General features: G+C 45.6%; 1 long non-coding RNA gene across 8 annotated transcripts in view; it reads right to left on the bottom strand.

Annotated features, from left to right (window-relative positions):
- The window catches only part of LOC139276269 (uncharacterized), a 96,484-nt gene that overhangs the window by 38,374 nt on the left and 36,010 nt on the right, over window positions 1–22,100 (bottom strand). For 7 of the 8 annotated variants that reach the window (XR_011595887.1, XR_011595888.1, XR_011595889.1 and 4 more), the window contains exons 4-5: window positions 8,133–8,318; window positions 5,675–5,795 (exon numbers count right to left, since the gene is read on the bottom strand). This is a non-coding gene — a long non-coding RNA (uncharacterized lncRNA). Of the gene's footprint in view, window positions 1–5,674; window positions 5,796–8,132; window positions 8,319–22,100 lie in introns of those variants that run through there. The other variant, XR_011595884.1, reaches the window with a different exon arrangement.

Below are 22,100 nucleotides of genomic sequence, written 5' to 3'. Positions count from 1 at the left end.
GGGGTGGAAATGGCACAGCCTGCAGACTTGCTTCTGGTCATGGATGCTTTTGAGAGCGAGGGGTCACCTGTCACTGCTCGCCAGATCAGGACCTGGACCAGCCAGGATCCTGTGCTATCACTTGTAAAAAGTTGTGTCCTCAATGGGAATTGGTCGGCCGTTCCCGGGGAAATGCAAGATGAAATTAAGCCGTTTCACCGACGCAAAGATGAAATGTCCATCCAGTCGGATTGTTTCTTATGGGGTAATCGCGTGGTTTTGCCAAAAAGAGGCAGGGAAGCGTTTATATGTGACCTACACAATACCCACCCAGGCATAGTCATGATGAAGGCTATAGCCAGGTCGCATGTTTGGTGGCCCGGCATTGATTCAGACTTAGAGTCATGCGTACACCAGTGCAACACATGCTCATAACTGAGCAATGCACCAAGGGAGGCTCCATTGAGTCTGTGGTCACGGCCCTCCAAACCGTGGCCCAGGATCCATGTAGATTTTGCTGGCCCCTTTCTCGGAAAGATGTTTTAAGTTGTAGTGGATGCTTACTCTAAATGGATTGAAGGCGTAATCATGTCATTCAGCACATCCACTGCCACCATTGAAAGCCTCCAGGCTATGTTCGCTACCCATGGCTTGCCCGACATTCTTGTTAGTGACAATGGACCGTGTCTCACCAGTTCAGAATTCAACGAGTTTATGACCTGCAATGACATCAAGCATGTCAGGTCTGCCCCGTTTAAAGCCACATCCAACGGTCAAGGGAACGAGCAGTCCAAACTATCAAGCAGAGCTTGAAATGCGTGACGGAAGGCTCCTTGCAGACCCACTTATCTCGGGTTCTGCTCAGCTACCGGACGCGACCCCACTCGCTCACTGGGGATCCCCCTGCAGAATTGTTAATGAAGAGAGCAGTCAAAACCAGGCTCTCTCTAGTTCACCCGGATCTAAATGATCATATGGAAACCTGGCATCACCGGCAAAACATGTACCACGATCGCGCGGCTGTATTGGATGACATTGATGTTAACGACCCTGTGTTTGTCCTTAATTACGGTCATGGTCCTAAATGGGTCGCTGGCACTGTCTTGGCCAAGGAGGGGAATAGAGTGTTTATAGTCAAACTATTGAATGGACAAATGTGCAGAAAGTATTTGGCTCAGACCAAACTGCGGTTCACCGACAACAGGAACAACCTGAAGAGGACATCACCATCATCGATCCACCAACACACACCTAACCAGCAATCGACCTCGCTGTCAATCAAGAGGATGAACCCACCATTTCCAACAGTTCTGTCAGACCAGCCGCACCGCAGTGCAGCAATGATCTGACTAACTCACCCATGCCAGAGTTTGAACTCAGACGATCAACCAGGGAGTGTAGGGCCCTGGATCGTCTCAACTTGTAAATAATTTCATATCAAAGACGTTTGGGGGGGGGGGGGGGGGGGGCGGTGTGGTAGTGATGTTATGTATGTGAACATTGTAACTGTGTAAGACTGGCCGCCAGAGGGCACAACTGTTGGAGGCCCAAGGGTCACCTGCACACCTCGTGCAAGGGAGTATAAAAGATTGTCTGCCATGCTGCTTAGGCACTCTGGAATTGTATTAAAGAGACTAAGGTCACATCAATTTTAGTTCACAGTACTCAGTCTTGTGGAGTTTTTTCATATCTAACACTTTCTGTTACATCTACTGTTTTCCTCATGAGTAATTCATTGAACAAAGTATGAAATCATAGCTCTTTCAGCCCACAGAAAGACAAAAATAGAATTTGTCTTAAATCCGATGTTACACACTGCTCTTATTGCTTGATTCTCGTGCAGCAGCACTGCTGTGACCCCAGCTACAGAAAACTCAGTGAGCAGAATGCTCAAAAGTGACTACACTCCAAAAAGTACTTCATTGGCTGTAAAGCGCTTTGAGACTTCCGGTGGTCGTGAAAGGCGCTACATAAATAAGTCTTTCTTTCTTATGGTTGCATTCCTGCTTGAATTTCTTGCTGTGCAACTTCATTTGACTGGTCTTGGAGCAAGCCTTCCCCTAAACTGCAGTACCTGACAGAGAAAGGGGGAGAGAGAGAGAGATGAGAAGAAAACTGCCCCTCTTTTCCACTCCCCCGATTCTCAGATGCCTCATTTTGGAGAGAATGGTGAACCGCATAGATAAAGGATATACCAGCAGTATATCCCCCATATTTTTGCATTGACTTTGATCTGCTCATCATTTTACCGACTCGTTTTGGGCAGCGTGTCAGGCCCTTTCCCCAGGAGGGCTAGGGCCTATTTGAAATACAAAAGTCAGGATCTGAAGATTCAATTCAGACCCTGATGCCACTGTTACATATTTTCAGTGACTATGTGCCTGTTTTTGGTTTTGTCAACAAATTTGGGGGCCAAGACTGAGGAGGCCTGGAACAGGCCAGAAGAAGAGCATTTGGAGCTGTCTTCAGCTGCAATCAAAAATGAAGGTAAAACTTTTTAAGGAACCATTGAGCCATTTAGTGACTCCGCTTGCATTCCGGCAGTAGAAAAAGGGGAACTTATAAGTCAGTCTCTACCATAAAGTTTTAAATCCACATAGACTTAAAAGATATTGTGGAATTTTCCTGTTTATATTGGTATTAATTAACATTTTTAAATTATGTAGCATCATTAATTTTAAACCTGACATTAAATTAACTCCTGCCGAGAAGGTTAGCGATCTTGCTGCATACAAGACATCTGAATGCATGGACCTCCCTGAAGAACTTACACTTTGGCTTTCATAGACTAATTACTGAGCCATGATATTCATCAGCATAGTGCCCAGTGAACTGTGGCCAGTCAAGAACGAGTATTCATTGGCACACACTTGGTCCAAATATCAATTATAAAGTTTACAAATTCCCTTTTACTACTGAAAGCAATTTGTTTTCTCCAATGGGATTCATATTTCAAATAATTGGAAGTGAACAGTCATAAATGTAATTCTCATCACAAGAAATGCCATCCATTCATTGCCTATCCAAGTATCAACCCAAAACGAGAGCTGGACCTGTTTCTGGCTGGGCCGGAGATCACCTCTTAGAGAAGGGAATTCAGGGACAGAGTGAACTCCTGGACTAGTTTTGATCGCTTAGTTGAGTCGGAAAGGAATTTCACAGATTTTTCCCCCCAGATTGGCCTGGGTTCTTTTATCGCCTCTCCAGATCATCACATGGTTTAGGGTGGGGTGGAGTGTATATATTGTGATACACAAGATATCACAATTGTGTGGGACAGGTTTGACGGACCAGAAGGTCTTTACCTGTCTGTCAATGTTTGTATGTTCGTATATGTATGATCACATGTTCTTATAAGGTTTCATAACTCCAATATCCCTATGAGGTGAACCCCTAGTGGACTGGGAAAAACTAGTGGAAGCTGCTCACGTTTGGACCATTCATGTTTGTGACCAGTGAGTTCTCTGTGCTTGTGCCTGTAAGGCCCAGCTGCAGACTGCTGTACCTTGGGGAAGCCTGGCCCAGCGGATTTACTGGCACCATGGTCAGTATTGGTTGAGGGGATGGTGAAGGAGCAGATTGCTGACCTCCTGAGGAAGCCAGCACATATACTCCCATAGTGCCACTGTCACTCCCATGGGGCTGAGGCTGGTGCTCATCACTAATCTGCAGTAGAGCAGTCTGCAGAAGATAATCCATTTTGTGAGAGGGGGAGGGGGATGAGAAATAGAGGCTAGCTTACTCTGCTCGGATTGTTCTCTCAACGGTTGACTGTATCGCAGCATTGATTGTGGTCATGAGAAAGTTTGCAGTTCAGGTTCACTAATGTTCTTCAGGGGAGGAAACCTGCCATCTTTACCCTGTCTGGCTATATACATGACACCAGTCCCACAACAGCACTGCCCTCTGAAATGGTGTAGCAAGTTGCTCTATTGTATCAAACTCTTAGCAAGTAGGGATGGACAATAAATACCCATATCCTGAGAATTTTTTTTTAAAGACTGATCACTGCATCCAACCAGGGTAGGGGGAGAAAATCTGGGAAGACAAACGTTTCTTCAAAAAGTTAGTTCCATATTTCAATAACTGCAAATCCTGTGTACGTGCGATAGACCAGTTCATAAACAAATGTGATTTTGGCTGTGATAGTTGCTATTCCTATGTAAAGAGCTGTCTTCATTACTTACGGAGTGGCTTCATTTCATTGTCGCAACAGCATTACTGGAGAAATTACAACTACAGCAATTTCAAGTTATATAGCTCTCTTAACAGAGAAGGAATCTCCCAAGGCACAAGTTAAAAACAATGGATGCCGAGCCAAAGAAGGAAGGGGTGACTAAAAACTGTGAAATAGATGGATTTTAAGGAGGCTCTTAAGGAAGGATAGGGAGAAAGAAAGACTTTCAATTATATGGTATCTTTCACGACCACCGGACTTCCCAAAACGCTTTACAACCAATAAAGTACTTTTTTGAAGTGTAGTCACTATTTTACTGCAGTAAGAGCAGCAGCCGATTTGCGCACAAATTGCAAGCTCCCACAAACAGCAATGTGATAATGACCCGATAATCTGTTTTAGTGATGTTCATCGAGGGATAAAAACTGGCCAGGACACTGGGGATATCTCCCCTGTTCTTCTTCAAAATAGTACCATGGGATCTTTTAAGCTGCCTTGTGAGAGCAGACAGGGCCTTGCTTTAACATCTCATCCAGAAGACAGCACTCCCTCTGTATTGCACCAGAGTGTCAGCCTAGATTTTTGTGCTCAAGTATCTGGACTGGGATTTGAACTCACAACCATTAGCTGAGCTAGAGGTGAGAGTGCTAACCACTGAGCTACATCTGACAGAGGTGGAGAGGTGGAGAGGTTGGTTAATGAGTGTAATGTAGTTAACACAGGCAGCAAACAAGAATTGTTTTTAACATGACATGACTGACTCTTGTGCCTAATTGAGGTACAAAGATAGAGAACATAGATGAAGAATAGTTTACCAATGGAGAAACAATGGAGAGGGCAGGCCAGATTTATACTGGAAAGTCAGAGTGGACGGAATTGTGTATCGTCCCGGTTGGGGATGGTAACAGCTGCGAGCGAGCGCCAGGTGCAGAAGTCCCGTCCCAGCAGCAAAATTGGGCTTATTGCCCCCAAGAGGAAGTGGAGCACAAAGTCTCATGCTCCACTTCCTCTTGGGAATGGGACAGGGGCGCTAACCTTTGGCAATACAGGGCCCTCCCCTTCCATTAAAGGGGAGGGCATGCTGCGGACTCTGCATTAGGGAAAAGGGGCCACTGCTACACCACTGGGGAGCGGGGTATTGTGGCAGCAGCCTGGCACAGAAGCAGAGTGCCGGGCAGCAACATCATGGCACGGACCCCGCGATTTGAAGCTGGCAAGGCCGGTAAGCCGGCCATTTAAAAACATTTCAACGCCGCACCTCCCCTTTAATTTTTGCCCTATGAACGGCCTGAAGCCCCGTATGCATTGCCCGCGGCAGCCTCAGGGGGCGCTACCGAAACTGTCATGTATATACATTCTGTTTGTAGCCACCAGATGGCATCATTGTTGGAGGCCACTGAGCAGCATGCACATGGTGCTGCTCAGGTATAAAAGGCCAACCATTTTGAGAGTCAGGCACTTTTGGCCTAAATAAAACACAGCCAAGGTTGTACCTTGCTTCGTTAAACAGTACTCAGTTTGAACCTTTATTACATACATAACAGAATCTTCGCTCCAGGGCTTGGAGATAGCGATGAGAAAGTTGGACGGTGCTTTGGTTCTGCGGCAATGCTAGTGCTGACAGCCTGCTCCGTTGGACCTATAATGACAGAAAAGGAACAAAATGTTAGATTATTGGCTGCAAGATACATCCTAAAATAAATCTTCCATTGAGTGATACAGTATGTGATATATGTGTTTCTACTAGACATAGAGATATTTCCGCTTGTGGGAGAGTTCAAAACTAGCGGTCATAAATATAAGATAGTCACTAATAAATTCACTAAGGAACTCAGGAGAAACCTTTTTACCCAGGGAGTGGTTTAGAAAGTAGAACTTGCTACTGCAAGGAGTTGTTGAGACGATTAGCGTAGATGCATTTAAAGGGAAGCTAGATAAACACATACGGGAGAAAGGAATCAAAGGTTATGGTGATAGGGTGAGATGAAGGGAATGGGAGGAGTCTTGAATGGAACATAAACACAGGCCAAATGATTTATTCTGTGCTGTACATTCTCTGGCATTCTATGTAAACTCACCTCTGAGTCAAACTCCCATTCCAGAGACTTGAGCATGTTAAACCAAGGCCTCGTCTGCCCTCTCAGGCAGTTGTAACAGATCGCGTGGCACTATTCGAAGAAGAGTAAGGGAGTTTTCCCCGGTGTCCTGGCCAATATTTATCCCTCAACCAACATCACTAAAATAGATGATCTGTTTGTGGATCCTGGCTGTGAGCAAATTGGCTGCTGTGTTTCCTACAGTGACTACACTTCAATAATGTATTTAATTGGCTGTGAAGGATTTTGGGATATCCTGAGGTCAGGAAAGGCGCTCTATAAATGGAGGTTCTTTCTTCCTTTATATTATAGAGATAGGTGAAGTTTGGCTCTCAAAATGGAATGGGTTTGACAATACAGTGCTGCAGAATGGAACTGAGGCTTGATAAACTGAGAAACTGCATTCCCGTTCTCACATTTTCTGCCTTATGACTAACATTTAAATTATAGCACAGACCAGACTTAGTAAACCATAAGATTTGAATTTCAGTTTCTGTCCACTTTTATCAGACTGGCAGGCATGTAGATAACAGTGACATTTACACTACAACACTGACTAATACATTGTCAACAACAGATGAGAAAATAAATCAGTCAGGTTTACAGAATTGCAGTCTGCTTTTCATTTTACAAATGTTCTATTTCGGAAGAACCTGCGTTCACTTTTACTGCTCCAAAATTTGTAACAGTGTTCAATAATATCATGTTTCTTTTCTGTAATTTAACTCCCTCCCACAATATAATATTCATTTTCTCAATTTAAATACCATTTACAATGCGAGAGTAAATTGAATCTTGGTCAATCCATGGAACATATTGGTCCAGAAATCCCAGTTTTTCTTTCCCGCGGGCATTCGACTGGATTCTAGAAAAAAAATAGCGCACTGACCTGAAGCTGCTGCGCCCATGAGAGATCCCGGTCCTGAGGCCTCCACTTACTGCGCGTCGCAGTGCATGCACGTCAAGACGTGCGCAGGGCTGGAGCTGCAGTCACATGGCTCTGGGCAGCCAATCAAGGTAAAGTATGTTCTCATTCATAATAATGAGAACTCCGTAAGTTGGAATTCCCATTATTATGAATGAGAAACCCCACCAAACACACAAAACATTAATAAAAATAGAAAAAATATTTAATATTAATTTAAATTAAAGTTATTTGTGTATTATTAAAAATATACATTTTTCCGATTTTTAAAAAAGTTTTAAAAATTATGCTTTAAAATAAATTTAACATAGTGGGCAGGGTTTGTAAAAATAAAATGTCTTTTTAAAATATTTTTATGTTTTAAGTATGTTTTAAATCTCTTACGCCTGTAAAAGTGGGCTATGCACCTGCTTTTATCAGGTGCAAGAGTTTTCAGGACATCCGTTGGGAAAGATGTGGGTAAATACCGCAATCTTACCCATGCGAATGTCCTGGATGTGGAGATGCGTTGGATCTATCAAGCTCCAGCTCCAGCTTGACAGATTGGAAAAGCCGGTTTTCAACTTTGTGTGTTGAAAACAGGTTTTGCGATGCCTTCCTGGGTCTGTCCACACTCAGTACGGATCAGGGAAGGCCAGGATTTCTGGGCCATTAGGTATCTGGGAGTGATTCCAAGTTAGTCAATTCTAAATTGATTAGTTCAGATGATGCCGTAAAGCACTACAGTGGAGCTTCAGGGCTTTAGAACCATCGTCTGAAAATTCAAGATTACAGCCTTGAAATTACACTCTTGTATCTGTTCATTAAATGTATTTTTTCAATTTTCAGCGGGGGTGAGTATGTTCTTGGTCTGCTTTTGTAATGGCAGCAGCTGTCAGTGTTGATGTCAGCCCTCTGTGTGCTCCAAGTTCTAGAAATGTTATGTAATTGACTCAAGATGATTAATAATCCTGACCTGGAAACATATCACTGTTCCTTCATTGTCGCTGGGTCAAAACCTTGGAACTCCCTCTTTAACAGTATTGTGGGAGTACCTTCACCACATGGACTTCAGCAACTCAAGTGAAAGACCCACCACCACCTTCTCGAGGGCAACTAGGAACGGACAATAAACACAGGCCTTGCCAGCGACGCCTACATCCTGAGAATGAATAAGAAAAAATCTCAACTGTTACTGTGAGTTAATAAACATTTCCTTTTAATACATAGTCCTTGAGTTGACATTTTATTTAAATTACAAAATGGACAGCCCATGGCACATGTCAGAGTGCTGGGTTTTGAATCCAGTGTGGACGTTTGATCCCAGCTTCAGCTACTATGCTAGCTTTCCTTCCCTCACTAGTGACTAGAATTCTATCTCCAAGAGAACCGAAGAGTATAAAAGTTTTTAGAAAAAAGATAGTATGTTCATCAAGGCAATCCCTTTTTCACAGATCTCAACACACCATATTAATCCACGTTTTCTCCAGATGAGTATTTCTTTAACTTTGAACCATTTCAAAGGCATTCTTGGCAATTAAATCCATGATTCCCTTTGGGTGAAAAAGTACCATTTGACTTCCCCTATTTAACCTTTAAGGGGAGGTATGGAGCTGTGCTAGTCATGAGTGCAGGTTAGAGGAATGGAGCTATCCAAATCATGTCTAGTGTGGCTCCACACTGGCAGTTGAGCTCTGTGAAGTTACCCATTTAATTCACTAATTTGCAACTCAGTATCAATCTTTGTTTGACTACAGTTTTCTGAAGTGCCTTGGGTATGTTAAAGCTGCTATATCAATGCAAGTTGTTGTGAGCTGTGCAATATGAACCTTTCAGTATCATGGATCAAAGGAGTGGAGTGTGGGAGGATCCCACGAATTCTGCAGAAATACGGGCTAGATTTTCGGGTCTTTTGTGCTCCGTTTTTCACCCAAAGTGACAGCAATGGCGGCATTGAGGTCTTCTGGGTAGGTGGTCACCCTCTGGCGCCCTGCAGCGATCCTCGGGGCCGGTTTTGCAATCTTCTAGGACCGCCCCAGAATCCAGGGAATTTTGGCAGACTACAACCAATGTATCCACTATCTCTGCAGTCACTTCTCTTAAGACCCTAGGCTGCAAGCCGTCAGGTCCAGGGGACTTGTCCGCCTTTAGTCCCATTATTTTATCCATTACTACTTCATTAGTTATAGTGACTTTATTAAGTTCCTCCCTACCTATAGCCCCTTGATTATCCGTTATTGGGATGTTTTTAGTGTCATCTACCGTGAAGACTGATACAAAATATTTGTTCAACGTCTCTGCCTTTTCCCTGTTTTCCATTATTAATTCCCCAGTCTCATCCTCCAGAGGACTAACATTTACTTTAGCCACACTTTTCCTTTTCATGTACCTGTAGAAACTCTTACTATCTGTTTTTAGATTTTGTGCTAGTTTACTTTCATAATCTATCTTCCCTCTCCTTAATAATTTTTTTTAGTCGTTCTCTACTGGCTTTTAAAAATTTCCCAATCCTCTGGCCTCCCACTAGTCTTGGACACATTGTATGCCTTTGTTTTAAATTTGATACCCTCCCTTATTTCCTTAATTAGCCACGAATGGTTATCCCTTCTCTTACAGTCTTTCCTTCTCATTGGGATATATTTTTGTTGCGAGTTATGAAAGATTTGCTACTGCTCATCAACCGTCCCATTCCCTGTTCCCTCTCCCCACCATTGGCGGCCGTGCCTTCAGCTGTCTAGGTCTCTAAGATCTGGAATGTTGTGCCTACAATCAACTTCATCCAAGAAGGATACATTATTTAAGTCCCATTAAAATATTATAATTTAATTACAGCACAAAATAATGTTGCACGAGGTGTATAAATGGCATCAATTATAAATTGTGACAATACCAGCAGTGAAACCAGGAGCAAGATTCACAATTATGACTACAGAAATATTCTTCATCTCAATCTAGTCTCATCAATACTTTAGAACTGACTCATTTACCATGGCAGACAGAGCTTTAGGGGCCCAAATTCCTTAGCATCCCAAACCTGAATTAAATCTACAACCCCGAATCATTTACATATAGCTCTCACTCAAGCCAAGGCATCATGTTGCAGTATCAAATTATAATAAACTATGGTATGGTGCAAAGTGGGGTTGAGGTGAACCACAGATTTGATTCAGACTCTTTATGCCAGTCACTCAGACAGCAGAGAGGGTCTACCAGACAGAGAAGCCAAGGAGCCTTTTTTGAGCATCCACCAGTGGTCCCTTTAAGTATAGGTGGCAACAGAACCGGGAATGCCAGGTCAGAGTTTGCATATAGGGCAGCCGCATTTTTGAGTCCGGGTCTGATATGAGCGCTCAGTTAATATTGAACTGAGACCTGTGCTCCAGGACTACCCAAAGAAAGGCCCCGAACCAATTTATCAGTAGCCTGAACTCCTATGTAGATCAGGTCTATTTTAGGCCTATAAAATGGGTTCAACAATGTTACATTTTGACCCTATTGTGTCTTACATCATATAAAAGGGTTTTGAAAAAAGTGTGGTGTCTGATTGACCAGCATAAGAGTCTGAATCAAATCTGTGGTTCACCCCAATCCCATTTTGCACCATACCATAGTTTATTATAATTTGATACTGCTGTGGTGTTTGCAGGCACTCTAGTAATGACTCCATGAGGTAAGGTATTGCACTTGAACTGTTGTGACCTTAGTCCATTTATTGCAGCTCCTGAATGAGGTTACAGTAAGGTGGGCTCCCTTTTATACCTGGTTACCTCTAGGTCTCCACCTGTTGCACCCTCTGGTGGTACAGGCATATTGTATATAGTGTAAAGCTACATTCATTGGTCTTATGTAACTGTACATTGAGTGTACAGGATATATACATACACAACATCACTCCCCCTAAGTCTTGTGCCACTGGCCTTTGCACTGGGTGCTCTGGCCCTCGACTTGAGTGCCCAAAGCCCTTGCACTTTGTCTCTCCCTGTGGACCCCCAAGTCCTTATTGCCACAACATTGGGAAATGGTCAGCAGTGGATGGTTGGAGGTTGAAGTGGGGGTTTGAGTGGGTTCTGGGTGTGATCCATGTGTCCATGGCTACATACCCCCATTTATTCCCCGCCCGCCCCCCCCCCCCCATACATAGACCATGTGTGTGGCTTGACAGTTGCATTTACATACATGTACAAAAAAAATAGGATTGGTTACATGACTATTTGGACTAGCAGTGGTGGAACAAGTACATTTTACAGGTAAGGTACATACATGGTATTACAGTCTTGCCCCTGGAGTGTAGGTGCAGGTGAGTGAGGATGCTAGTTCCAGAGTAACCGGACTGTGTCCAGGTTGTCTGATAGCGGTGCTGCGCCCCCTGCCAGCTGGGTGGGCTCGAGCCGCTCCCTTGGCTGGGTCTCAGGGCCTTTGTCGTTGCCTAGTGATGGGCAGAGCCACAGGAATGTGTGGTCTTCCCGTCCTCCTTTGAGGGCTGCAGGATCTCCCTGCTGCTCTTCAGCAGTAGTGGGAGCCTGGTCATCCCAGGTCTGGAGGTTGCTGGCCTCTTGCTCCCTGTGCTGGCCCTGGTGGCCAGAAGGGTAGGGCCGATCTGGAGTAGGGTGCCAGTTGTGGTGCCTGTGCCGTCCGCTGATCGCTGGCCCTGCAGTGGGTAAGCTCCCACTGTGTGTGGCCACACTCCCTGGGGCATCACCTTGGTCCCGGAGGCACAGGATACATGATTGGGTAGCCCGCTGAACCTGGGTGCTTCAAACGGGGATTGCCCTTGGTTTTGTTGGCGAGCATCTTGAACCCGGCATCACACATTATTCCATCATTTACAGTCATGATACATTGGCTCCGATCGCTTTCAGGTACGAGTTCAAATTTGTCAATTACATCTTTACGCTCAATTACATATTTTCCCTGTATATTACCAGCATCGCCATACAATGTTACATTTAGATACTTGCGTTCATCAATTACACCTTTTCCGCGTATCCTACCGGCATCGCTGTTCAACGGTACAGTTAAATACTTGCATTTGTTAATTACGTGTCTCACATTAGTATCACCGGCATCTCTGTACAAAAAGTGGAACTGTACCTTTAATTGTTCTGGGTTGCCGGTCTTCTTTAAGAGGCCTTGCAATCTTTACCCCAATCCGGTTCGCTGCTCGGCATCACTTGTTGCTCCCTCAACGCTGCCCCTCGTGGTCTGGTCGTCGCCATCTTGATTTCAGCCAATTTGCCTCGTGGTAGGCTGCGGTGATCCTTCTCTCCCCAGGTTCTGCCACTGAAGCTGGGGAAATACCTTCTGCGCCGATCTGCTCCCTTCTGAGTTCTGCCACGGCCCGGAAGGTGTGTTCTGTCCATTTGGGTTGGATCATCTCGCTATTGGGTATTGCGGTCTGTGTCGTCGCCGTGCAGTCGAGGTGGACAGTAGGATCTTCAGGTGTTGCGATGGATCCAAATTTGGGGCCACCTAGGACAACGATCGCCGGGGCCTGGAGGCTTTCCCAACTCCAACAGATTTGGATTTGCTTCATCCATCTTCTTCCTAGCAGCGTTGGACCATCACCAGCAACGATCCACAAAGGTAACTTGTGCATCGCGCCGCCGTAGGACACCTGGACATCCATGCTGCCAACGACTGGGATGGTGTCGTTTGTGTAAGTGAGCAGCTTCACCTGGATTGGTAGCATTTTAGGTCGTTCGCTAGGGTTGTCCCAGAGTTTCTCGAAGGCCACCTGGTTCATCAGCAATTGGCTCGCCCCTGTGTCGACCTCCATCGAGACTGGAATACCGTTGATTTCAACTTCTATCTTCAACGGGGAACTCTCGGTGGAGCAGGTAAACACTCCCCCTCCTCTTCCTGGGGCTGAGCTGCCTCCTGGACTCTTTCTTCGTCTTCATCAGCACTGGAGCCCGGGTGATTGGCCAACTCTTCAGCGACTCGGTGAGTAAATTTTATTTTTCACATTTGCTGTAGATGGCCTTTAGTGTTACAGCCCTTGCAATTTTAGTCTCTATCTGCATTGGTGGGGTCTGTGATTTCCTCCACAGTGCCAGCATGGGACTGGCCGGCTGGCCCCCTGCGGCAGACTCAGGGTTGCGGGGCTCGGGGTCACAGTCTTGTCTCTGAAAGGCACCATTTGGTTCACTGTACTTGCCGTGTTGGAGTCCTGGGGTTGAGTCATTATCCTTATAGAATCACAGGCTGAGACCATGAACGCTTGGCTCACGTTAATTGCTTTCTGCAGGTTGATGGTGGTGTCCGCAGAGAGCAGCCTGTGGAGGAGGCCTTCGTGGCCGATTCCCTCAGTGCGTTGGTGAGGTGGTCACCAAAATCTCATGGTGCAGCCAATTGCCTCAAGTCTGCAGCATATTTTGCGATTTCTTGGCCTTCGGGCCGCAGGTGTGTGTAGAACCGGTGTCTGGCTGTTAGGATGCTCTCTTTTGGCTTAAGCCGTTCCTGTGTCAGGGTTACGAGCTCCACAAATGTTTTCGTTGTCGTCTTCTCTGGGGCTAGCAGGTCCCTGACAAGGCCATGAACGGTGGGCCCACAACTGCTGAGCAGGATGGCTCTGCGCTTATCAGCCAGCGAGGTCGGTGTGTTTCCAGCCAGGTCGTTCGCGATGAAGTCGTGTTCTAGCCTTTCCACAAAGGCATCCCAATCTTCATCAGCGAATTGTTGAAAGTTGCTAAGGTTAGCCATTTTTCGCGTGGAATTCATATTCTCATCACCAATTGTAGTGTTTGCAGGCACTCTAGTAATGACTCCATGAGGTAAGGTATTGCACTTGAACTGTTGTGACCTTAGTCCATTTATTGCAGCTCCTGAATGAGGTTATAGTAAGGTGGGCTCCCTTTTATACCTGGTTACCTGCGGTGTGCAGGTGACGTCCAGGTCTCCACCTGTTGCACCCTCTGGTGGTACAGGTATATTGTATACAGTGTAAAGATACATTCATTGGTCTTATGTAACTGTACATTGAGTGTACAGGGTATATACATACACAACAACTGCAACATGGTGTCTTGATTTGAGTGAGAGCTATAGTGTAAATGATTAGGGGTTGTGGATTGAATTCAGGTTTGATCAGTAGAATTAGATCCAACACTGTAAACAGGCAGATGGAGCTGGAGCGAAGAGAAGCATTTTGACTAAGTTAGGTAAGTTAAATTATAACACTGATGTTATAGAGATGCCCTGTCATGTTAATTGTTACTATGCAAAGCAGTGAGAAGCAATTAAAGCTGAGGATATTTCAGCCTTGACCAGTGCATGCTGGGGTACAGTAGCATTGTGGTTATGTCACTGGATTTATAATCCAGAGGCCTGGACTAATAATTCAGGGAATGTGAGTTCAGTTTGAAAATTGTCTGATATAACATATGTTGGATTCTCATAAAAATCCAACTAGTTCACTAATGTCCTTTAGGGAAGGAAACCTGCCATCCTTACCTGGTCTGGCCTATGTGTGATTCCAGTTCCACGCTTATGTGGTTGAAACATAGAAACATAGAAACATAGAAAATAGGTGCAGGAGCAGGCCATTCAGCCCTTCTAGCCTGCACCGCCATTCAATGAGTTCATGGCTGAACATGAAACTTCAGTACCCCCTTCCTGCTTTCTCGCCATAACCCTTGATCCCCCGAGTAGTAAGGACTTCATCTAACTCCCTTTTCAATATATTTAGTGAATTGGCCTCAACTACTTTCTGTGGTAGAGAATTCCACAGGTTCACCACTCTCTGGGTGAAGAAGTTTCTCCGCATCTCGGTCCTAAATGGCTTACCCCTTATCCTCAGACTGTGACCCCTGGTTCTGGACTTCCCCAACATTGGGAACATTCTTCCTGCATCTAACCTGTCTAAACCCGTCAGAATTTTAAACGTTTCCATGAGGTCTCCTCTCATTCTTCTGAACTCCAGTGAATACAAGCCCAGTTGATCCAGTCTTTCTTGATAGGTCAGTCCCACCATCCCGGGAATCAGTCTGGTGAATCTTCGCTGCACTCCCTCAATAGCAAGAATGTCCTTCCTCAAGTTAGGAGACCAAAACTGTACACAATACTCCAGGTGTGGCCTCACCAAGGCCCTGTACAACTGTAGCAACACCTCCCTGCCCCTGTACTCAAATCCCCTCGCTATGAAGGCCAACATGCCATTTGCTTTCTTAACCGCCTGCTGTACCTGCATGCCAACCTTCAATGACTGATGTACCATGACACCCAGGTCTCGTTGCACCTTCCCTTTTCCTAATCTGTCACCATTCAGATAATAGTCTGTCTCTCTGTTTTTACCACCAAAGTGGATAACCTCACATTTATCCACATTATACTTCATCTGCCATGCATTTGCCCACTCACCTAACCTATCCAAGTCACTCTGCAGCCTAATAGCATCCTCCTCGCAGCTCACACTGTCACCCAACTTAGTGTCATCCGCAAATTTGAGTCTTAACTTCCCTCTGAAATGGCCTATCAAGCCACTCAGTTGTATCAAACCGCTAGCAGTTCAAGAAGATGGTCCACTACCACCTTTCCAGGACATCAAGGGATGGACAAATAAATGTGGCCTTGCCAGCGACGCCCATGAATATATATATATATAAAATGCTGCAAATATTTGTGCAGTATTTGAAATACAGTTAAGCTAAGTATCTCTGGTGGACTTGATGGGCCGAATGGCTTCCTTCTGTGCTGTATCATTCTATGGGCTAAAAATTCCCCAAAATCCGCCAGTGCTGTATTGCCGCCCAAAATATTGTTAAGATTTGAAAATTACCGCGGGCGAAAAATTCCACCAAAAAAGGAAAAAAATTCCGCCTGGCGAAAAAAAATTAACTTTACACCCCGATTCTTGGCGGAAAATGCAATCTTGGGCCGATTGGGCGGTTCTTAAACAAAATGGGTGGTAATTCCTAAAATTTAGACCGAGGCTGTGGGTTGGGCTTTGGAAGGGGGAAAGCACAAAAAGTATTTTTTCCAAAAACATAAAATAAAAAATCAGAAAATATTCTCAGGACCCTTTTCAACTTAATCACTGTAAAATAATTTTAAAATAATTATTAAAAGCCCATTAACTTACCTTTTTTTGCAGGGCAACTTACCGACCGCCCAGCTCCCGTGCTTCTCATGGGTGTTTTCTTTCCTACTTACCTACGGGTCACCGCTGAGTCAAAACTTTGGCGGTAGCAGTTTATGGATGGTGCACGCCGGCAGTCCGCCCCCCAGCGGTATTTCGAAACCGCCGGTGGAACTCTTTGTAAATTTTCGCCGACCTGGTTTTCGCCCAAACCAACCAATGCCGCTGAGAAACCGGGTGGAGATGCCATGCAAATTCCAGCCCTATGATTCTATGAAAGATAGTTGATTTTAACCTTGAGGTTGCTGACAGTCTTTGATGTCTTTGAATATTCTTGCAGTTCAGGAGGCTAACTGCCCAAAAGTAAAGCAAACATTAGTTTTTGCTAAATAAAATAAACATTCGGTTCTTGCTCCAGCACTGTTGAATTGCAGTTAACGTTATGTTATCTGTGGTAATGTTAAACTTTTAGAAACTTTAAGTACGTAAATGAATTGTGTCTGATGTTTACACCTACACACAGGCTTGGGTTCAGTTTGACTTGGCCACTATAGCCCCAAAAATTCCCCTAACCAACCTTATCATCTCACATCACTCCAGTTTCTAGTCAGCAAAACCAATATCCTTTTCCAGTCATATAGATGCTGTATGCTAATAAACTGTTAGCAAAAAATAAAATATCTCACAGTCACATGGCTCCCAACTTCTAAAAACAGTGCCCTATTTTACTACCAGAATGAGTCAATTTTTCCTATGTAGCGATGATATTGTAATTATATTCTGAACAAAATCTAGCCGCATGGTTCTTGCTCTGCTAAGCCGCTGTGTCAACATTTACTTATTTTGTGTCTGTACAATATTAACACTACAGTTCATAAGTTCTGGATTTTTTCTTGAGCCCACTGAAAATCGAGCCAACTTGGTTCACATACACAAGCCTTGTCACAAAGGTCCATGGCCTTGTCTTTTTATTGAGGCGTTTAACAATTCACGTCTCATCTGTTTGTTCGTGTTTGTTCCTGTGTGTGTGTGTGTGTGTGTTGTGAATGTGTGCGTGGAATTGAGATTTGAGTCATAACAGCCATAAAAGAGTATGTCACCTACACAATGAAATTTAGTGAGCGTCAAAGGAGTTACTGAGTTTCAACCTTTTCTAAGATTTCACCAATTACAATGAAAAAAAAACAATGAATTCCATTAGTCATTGTGCTGTGAGCAGAACTTAAGCAGGCGGACTGTATTTTAAGCTTTCCTCCCAGTGCAAGGGACAATAGCATTATCGAACATCTCTTACTGAGGTCTGAGGTTGATCCAACTTGTGTTGCGACCTTAGTGAAAAGAATCACAGCCATGGAGTTTAAACTGCCACCAAAGTACCCAGATCTTAAAGGGAGGATGATTTGCATGTATGTAATTGTGTACTGTACAGTTTTCAAACTTGAACATGCTTAGTATTCGGTAAGCGGAATACATTAACTTCATTCAATGTGATCGTGTCCACCGCAAATCATCCACTATCTACCTATTAATCAATAGACATTTTTGCACTACACATTTGTTTGGAGAATGTGGCTGATTTTTCTGCTCCTTAGCTCAAAGACTCTGAGGTTAATTGTGCATTCCCTCAACTCCCCAGATTAGGGGCTCAATTTTTCCCAGTGAGTTGCGACGTTTTTTTTGGCACGTGCCGCTTTTTTTGGTGTAAGTTAAAAAATGAAAGTTTCCCCAAGGAATGTGTGCCAGCGTAACTCAGTTAGTTACGATTTTTTTAGGTTCGTTTTTTTTTGCGTCATAGGGGGCATAACCTGATGTCTGCACCAGTTTTTGTCAATTATGGAAGTTTGCCCCCCAAAAATTTCTCCTAGGTCGGTGTATGTGACCACTCCAGAAAAACCTTCTGGTGAGTTCAGAAAAAGCAGCGCACATTGAAAAATCGGCACAGCAAGACGCCATTGTTTTTCAGCCAGCAAAGTTTTGGAGGGAGACAAGAAAACTTCAATATGCATAATAAAGATTATATTTTTTACCTTATAACTAAGTTTTCAAATTTTTTTCAACTGACACGCCACCACTGAACGTCTGCAAACAGGGCTGGAGGGTCAGAGCGTCGGCCGGCAAAATCGATCCCACGCCCAGACACAGGAATTCGGGGCTCGGCTGCAAAAGAAGCCCGGGGGAGAAGTGGGGGGCTGTGGAAGGCGATTGGAAGCCTGCACTACCCATCAAATCAAGCCTGGGTGGGTGGAGTGCTGTAGAAGGCGATTGGAAGCCATCACAAGGCTGTTCTACGCATCAAATATAGCCTGGGGGGGTTTCCCCAACTTGTGGGGAGAGAGAACAAAGAACCTTGTACTGCCTGCCTGCCATTTTGAGCTGCTTGCAAAGGTAAAATTTAAGCATGGGGACAATACTGATAATGCCATATCTTGTGCAAGCCTTTTGCATCATGGTGCTGCGGAGGATACAATTGCTTTGACGTTGTCATGTATCCTACATGGCTACTGTTGGTACTATCACAAGGTGTGCCACCAGAGGGCACAGCAGTGGGAGACTTGTAGGTTACCTGTACAGGTGTGCCTGGCCTAGTATAAAAGGCAGGCCACCAGGTGTGATCCTCACTCTGGAGTTAACTAATAAAGGACTAAGGTCACTACAGTTCAAGTACAACACATTGCCTCGTGGAGTCATTACTAGAGCATCTAAGGACACAACAACTGGCGACGAGATTACGAACTTTCATGCGAAATGGCTACCCTGGGTACGTTGCAGCAGTTCGCCGATGGTGATGATTGGGACACCTTTGTGGAGAGGCTAGAACATTTCTTCACAGCAAACGACCTGCCAGGAGACGACCCGACCGAACTGGCTGATAAGCACCACACTATCCTGCTAACCAATTGGGCCCAACGTCTATGGCCTCGTCAGGGACTTGCTGGCAACAGCGAAGACAACGACCAAGTTACCTCTGTGGATTGTTGCAGGTGATGGACCAACGCTGCTCAGCAGAAGGTGGATGAAGAAGATCCATTGGAAGTGGGAAGGTTTCAACCCTCTGCGATCAGAGGCAAATCAAGCCCTCACCTGAGAGTGGACCTGGCACCGGAGAGCAGACTAGCAAAGCACCCGAGACACAGACCGCTCAGCATGACTGCGTGGAGATGATCCAGCTGAGACGACCCGATCACACCTTCCAGGCTCCAGTGGCAGGACTCCGGAGGAAGAAAATCGGATCCAGAAACGACTTCCCAACTGTGGGGGCAGAACCCAGGGAGAAGAGGATCACCGCAGTTGACATCGTGGATGGAGGAAAGATGGCGCCCAAACCATGAGGCGATGTGCTGAAGACAAAGATGCCGCGGCCAGACCACGAGGTGCAGCGCTGATGGAGCAACACGTGGCACCAAACAGAAAAGTGGATTGGGGTTGTTGTGTATGCATGCCTGTTCACTGTGTGATGTCTGTAACACTGTATGCAACACTGAATGTACCCACCCCTTGTACTGTACACACCTCACTGGTACACGAGAGGGTGCTGTGGCTGGAGACCCAGGGGTGCCTGCACACGGCAGGTAACCCAGTATGAAAAGGAACACACTTGCTGTCAGCACTCAGGAGCTGCTAATGAAGGACTGTAAGTATGGAGAGTTTAAGCATCATACCCTGCCTCGTGGAGTCATTACTAAAGGTGCCTGCATACACCACAACTGGCGACTGGAATACGGGATCACAAACTACACGCTCAACATATCTAACCTTAGCAACTTTCAGCAATTTACGGAGGGGGAGGATTGGCACGCTTTTGTGGAAAGATTGGAACACTTCTCCATAGCCAACGACCTGGACGGGGACACACCGGCCACACTACCGAACAAAAGCAGGGCCATCCTGCTTAGCAGTTGAGGGCCCACCATCTACGGTCTCGTCAGGGACTTACTAGCCCCGGAGAAGACAACCACCAAGAGCTATGAGGAACTTGTAACAATCATACAGGAATAACTAAAACCGAAAGAAAGTATCCTCACAGCCAGGCACCGGTTCTACACTTACCCGTGACCTGAGGGCCAAGAAATTGCCAAATATGCTGCACACTTAAGAAGACTAGCTGCACCGTGTGAGTTTGGCGACCACCTTAATGAAGCACAAAGGGACATATTTGTCATTGGAATCGGCCATGAAGGCCTCCAATACAAATTGCTCTCGGCTGACATTACGGTCACTCTACAGAAAGCAGTTCAAGTGAGCCAGGCCTACATGGTTTCGGCCAGCGATTCCAGGCGAATACTGACCCAGGACTCTAAACCAGTGAGCGCAGTGCACCGCATGGACACTTCTAATGGCAGAAATGCTGCCCCGAGTCCCGCAACCTTGAGTCCGCCACATGGAACAAACCGGATGGCCCTGTGCTGGCGCTGTGGAGGAAACAACAGGGCCCACCAGTGCCGCTACAAAGACTATGCATGCAAAGGCTGCAAACAGAAAGGGCACCTTCAGAGAATGTGCAGAAAAGGCTGTACTCACTGTGTCTCTGATGAGTTGGCTAATCACCGGGGCTCCGACACCGATGAAGATGTAGCTGCTCTAACCCTGGGAGAGGAGTATGGAATCTTTACCTGCTCCACCGGAGGTTCTCTGTAGATGATGGAAGTGGACATCGACGGGGTCCCAGTCTCCATGGAGATCGACACAGGGGCAAGCCAGTCTGTGGTGAGCCAAAAGACCTTTGAAAAAATTTGGAGGAATCCTGCCACTCGACCAAAACTGTCTCCTGTCCAGGCAAAGCTGCTCACCTACACCAAAGGTAAAATCCAAATCGTTGACAGTGTAGACGTCCAGGTCTCCCAGGGCGGCGTGTTGCACAAACTCCCCCTGTGGATTGTAGCCAGCGACGGTCTCACGCTGCTAGGCAGGAATTGGATGAACCGGGTCCACATCGGGCAAAGGGGTGCTGTGGAAAAAAATACCACCACAGCCTGCCTGAAACAAGACCACAAAATGGCTGCAGCACCACAAGAACGTGGAAGAAAGGAGCACCACAAAATGGCTGCTGCTTGGTGAACAGCAGACCTGCATTCAAAATGCGAGTCAACATGGAGGAGCATCATGTGACATCGAGCAACCAATCGGATTTGAAAGCTCCCTTAATGGAGACCGGTAACAAAAATAATTTAAAAGGGAAGTTCCAACCATTTGAGTACACGGTCTTTAAAGCTAAAGATGCAATTAAAGGGTGCAAGTATGAAAATGTATGCAATGTAACCATGAATTGTGATGCTGGTTTAACTAATGTGACAAATGAGATGAATGCAGGTGTAAGTAAGGTTAAGAACAAGTTTATTATGCTTAACAATAATGATAGAGATTGTGAAATGCCTAATGTAACCATGTCTGTTGAAACCAAGACACCCAAAAGTGATGCAAGTGTGAGAATGTATAATGCAGGCTCAACTATGTGTGATCAGAGCCAAGGTGTCATGTATACCGGTAGGACACTGCCAAAGGACATTAGGTCCTACAGGGACCATGCTAATGCCAATGGAATCCCCCTGTGGGAGACCCCCAGGTCCAGCAGGCTACCTGACCATGTAGCCTGGACCTTTGGATCGAATGTGATGCCCCTTGCAGGACACACACACATGCAGTGGGAGCAGACCCACTACAGGGACAGTGGTCAATGGGCAGCCCAGCCACCACCAATGGCAACTGGCACCAGACCAGCCCTACAGCCCCTGGCCATCAGGGCCGATACCAGAAGCATGAGGCCAATACCCTCCAGCTTCCCTGGCAAACCCTGGGATGACCTGACCCTCATCCCCATTGGTGGACAAGGAGCCCACCCAGTCTTGTGGCCCTGCCCACCACCCCACAACT

This window comes from Pristiophorus japonicus, chromosome 11 (genome assembly GCF_044704955.1).
Source record: "Pristiophorus japonicus isolate sPriJap1 chromosome 11, sPriJap1.hap1, whole genome shotgun sequence".
NCBI lineage: Eukaryota > Metazoa > Chordata > Chondrichthyes > Pristiophoridae > Pristiophorus > Pristiophorus japonicus.
The sequence above is the reverse complement of the archived record's forward strand: the minus strand, read 5'-3'. Positions and strand labels throughout refer to the sequence as shown.